This window comes from Echinops telfairi, unplaced genomic scaffold (genome assembly GCF_000313985.2).
Source record: "Echinops telfairi isolate 266 unplaced genomic scaffold, ASM31398v2 ScPeMD7_7420;HRSCAF=8458, whole genome shotgun sequence".
NCBI lineage: Eukaryota > Metazoa > Chordata > Mammalia > Afrosoricida > Tenrecidae > Echinops > Echinops telfairi.
The window spans coordinates 3,701,550-3,705,611 of record NW_022111320.1 but is presented as its reverse complement, the minus strand read 5'-3'; positions in this window follow the sequence as shown (position 1 = coordinate 3,705,611).

The window sequence follows — 4,062 nt, the reverse complement described above, 5'->3', positions numbered from 1 at the left end:
CCCGGCGCGACCCCCAGGCCGGCCGGGGGTCAACGGAGCCCAACTGGACCTGGGGTAACGGTGCTTCTGTCCGGGCAGAGGAGGTGGAGAGCAGCTGGTCTCCGCGGCGGGGTCCCTGGGCGCCCGTGCGTCTGGCCCGCGGGCCAAGTGCGCGGCCTAGTCTGGAAGGGAGCGCCCAGCCGGCCGGGCAGCAAGGTCGCCGGGTCTGCACCCCGAGGGCAGGGAGAGCAGCCACCGGGCAGTGACAGGTCCCCTGAAGGGGTGACGGGAAGCCTTCCCTTGACATTCCAGGAAGGCCCAACTTGCATGGTGGGTGATGTTGGTCGAAAGTCAGTAACTATAATAAATGATTAATAAAGGACCCCCTCTCCTCACAACTCTTTCAGGGCGATTGCAAAGTCTTCCAAGCTACCAATCGCGTTTGGGGAATGAGCTTATTCAAGACATGTCTAGTGTTAAGTGCCCACAATGACTAGACGCCCACTGAGGGCGAGGCCTTTGCTTGAATAAACCAAAACCAAACCCGCTGCCATTGAGTCCATGTGCTTCAGAGCGACCCCATCGGACAGAAAGAACTGCCCTGGAGGGTGTCCGACGCTAGAAAGGTGTCCCCTACCCTGTCTCTCTACCGCAGATCGCCTGTGGGTTAGAACAGGCTACCTTTCAATGAGCAGCCCTTGGCCTGAAGCTGAAGCCGACATGATATACATCTCCTCAGAGTTTTTTCCCCCCTCAGATTTATAACTTTTAGATCCTCAGCTGGTAATGCTTTAGCATAATGCAATGCTCAAATTTCGGAACTATTTTGATTTCTGAAAAATGCTTTCTTGGCTTCAGAGACATAGGATCCTGTTATTTCTTCACAAATCAGTTTACATCATAAATTGCAAACATTTGCAATAAGATCTCAAGATTGTTTGTTTTAGGTAACCTCAAGCACTTGACTATGTTAAACACTAGTACAGAAAGTCTGTGGAATCATTTTAATGTGTGTGAGGGAATTAAAGGATCACTCCTTTTCATCACATAAACAAAGCATTTAAGATTGTTTTGACTGTCAGTTTCTCAATTTCCGAAACGGTCTTACAATTGACTATTAATTTTAGAGTCATTTGGTGCAAAATAAAATTACAAAAGTTATATTCGGCTTTAATTAAATGTTTCTGGGCTGAAGAAAGTGATATTGTACATTGGGAAGTGGGTGATTGTTTTTTAATGCTGCATTATTTTAAATTATTTTAGTTCAAATGTAAATACAAGTCTGCTAATTCCAAAGGGGGTGGGGGGGGTGGGAAATGGTTTCTTAATGTGCAGTTAGAACAGTTAGTAAAAATGCACTAAAGCAATATCACAAAACCAGAAATAGTAAATATGTCGTTTTAATGAATGTGTTAACTTATGGGTAATTTATTCAAGGTAGTTTTTACATTTCACGTGGTATGCCTTATTATGACCTGCCTGACTACTGTGATGCTTGTTCTTCAAAATCTAATTTATATAGGCTCTGGATATACATAATTCATAACTCCTGTTGATATATGTCTACACACCCCAAATTTTAAATCTTTACAATATGTTTAGCTATTTACTAGTATGTTTTCAAGATGACTGAAATAAAAACGTGTTTTAAACATCATATTGAAAGCAAGTGCTTGCCCTACGCACACAGAAAGAGCAATTGAAAATGAAAAATTAAAAACAACATTAGGTGATACTTGACCTCAGATACAGAGTGCACACTGAAGTCTTTCAGACAGGGAACATTTTTTATTCAGAAATACAAAAATCTCCGAGGAAGACTTGCATATGTGAGCTGATAACAATTCTGATGCTTGGATAATTCTTTCATGTGTCTAATTCAAAAAAACAAAACAAAACAAAAATTCCCAAGTCTTGGGGGCTTGTGTTTTGAGTATTTTATGTCAGTCAAGGTAAGCATTGCATATGCCTTCAGCACAGGAAAATTTAGTATCGTACTTACATGGCGTTCTATTGGCATGAGGAAAGGTTTTAGACTATCAAATAAATCACATGGGTAGAAGTAAATCCCCCCCCCCTGCCCCCTACCGCTCCTGCTTATTTTTCTTGTTGAACAAGTGCTCACTTATCTGTAGCAAGGATGTTTGTAGACTCTTGTTCAAACAAAACAGTATGTGGTTGGGAGCACACACTCTAGAGTTAGACTTCTGGAATCAAATCTTGCTGCCAGTGGCCAACCCTGCAAGTTTTGGGTGAATTTCTTAATCTCTCTCTCTGCCTTGTTTCCTTCATCTGTTAAATGGGGAAAGGATAATATCTACCTGATGGGACTCTTAGGAGAATTCAATAAGTAAATAGCGAGAAGGCGCTTAGAACAGTGTCTTGCATATGTATAGCAGGCGCTAGGGAGTCATTCGTTTTAAATAAGGCAGAGCAGCATTACTCTTTGTAAGGAAAACCTGAAAAGATGAAAATAAAGTAATGCAAGGCAAGCTTTTCTGTTGTGGGTAAGAAGTCAACATTGCCTATCAGTCTGTGATCCTCGTTAATCGCTTAACGGTCTGTGAGCGGACGCAGAATGTGGCAAATGTCACAGTGTCATTAGGGGACTTTCCTATAAGAGCAATTTATAAATTGCACAGCACTATAAAAATGAAGGGGCCTTGGTGGCATTATGGATTATGCATTGGGTTGCTCACTACAAAGTCAGCAGTTCGAACCCCCCAGTCAGTCCAAGGAGGAAGATGAGGCTTTCTGCTCCCATAAAGATTCACAGCTTCAAAAGCCCTGGGTTTTACTGGGTCCAGTCAGACAGCTGTGAGTCAGGATGGACTCAATGGCAGTGAGTATGTTCTTGCCAGCACCTCTACTCTGACATGCACATCTAATCACATGAGATAGCAGACATGGCCCTTGCCCCCTAGGGGCTTACCGTCTAGGCGGACACTGTAAACAAATGCCATGTTACTGCTAGAAAATGCATTTGCAGAAAGGGAGCCAGGCACGTTGCATGCATCTGAACAGCCATGCAGCATAGAGGGGGCCTGTTGTCCTCTTTTTGGAAACGGAACCTTCCTTGCAAGTGAGTAGCCTTATGAAAAAATAGTGATGTGACACCCAGAGGTTAAGAAGTGCCGTTTGTTAGAACTAAATGTGGACCATGTGTTGCTGGGCTGGGCTTCCACAGGCCCATCTGCTTTTCCCTTGACTGCCCGTGTTTGTGAGCATTAGTGGTAAAATGCCAAAAGATGCAAAGGCTGCTGACCAAAGTTCTTTAATAGCAGCTTGAAACTACATATAAAAGAAAGGAAGAAATAATTAATTTCTATTGTAAAGACCTATAAGATGAAGAACAGAATTTTAATTATAGACCCAATTAAGCTATTTCTTTCCAGTGCCTAAATTTAGATGTACTAAGTAATATTGGCTTCCTATTTTATAGAGAGTATAATATATATGTTTTGCATTGCTTTATTTCGAAGTCAGTGTGATGTCACAGTACATAAGTGGTTTTTAGAGGTAGATTCTCCTGGGTTTAAATTTCAACTATTAGGTGCAAAGTTTTAGGTAAATGTCATAGCTTCTCAGAGCTGCGTCTTCTTAGTGTCTTGGCATCTACATACTTTGCATGTTGTTTTGAGGATCGGATAAAAGAAACTGTGTGAGGTGCCTGGCATACAATAAATTTGAATAAACACAATTTTTCATTGCTGTTATTTTCCCTTCAAATTGTTCCCATGTAAAGACGACTTGAATGAACCATGAGATATGCCTATCTGCAACCAGAAGAAGTTTGGGGTAAAAACATTTAAGGATGGTTTGTAGCTTCAATTCCTTACTGTAAATATTGGTAGTATCTGCATAGGTTTTTGTGGCCTGGGGTTTGGAATAAACCTTTATTCAAATCTTACAAAAATTTTTTTTTGGTGGTGGGGGGAGTAGTTTTTGATGGGCTGTGACTTTAGATAGGTCTCCTTGTATCGAGAAGGTTCTTTCTCCTTGGTAAAGCAAGGATGTTCTTCATGCCGAGGTTACCCAGAGCCTCTGACCTTCAGTGCTCTGTATTCCGGAATGCCCACATAC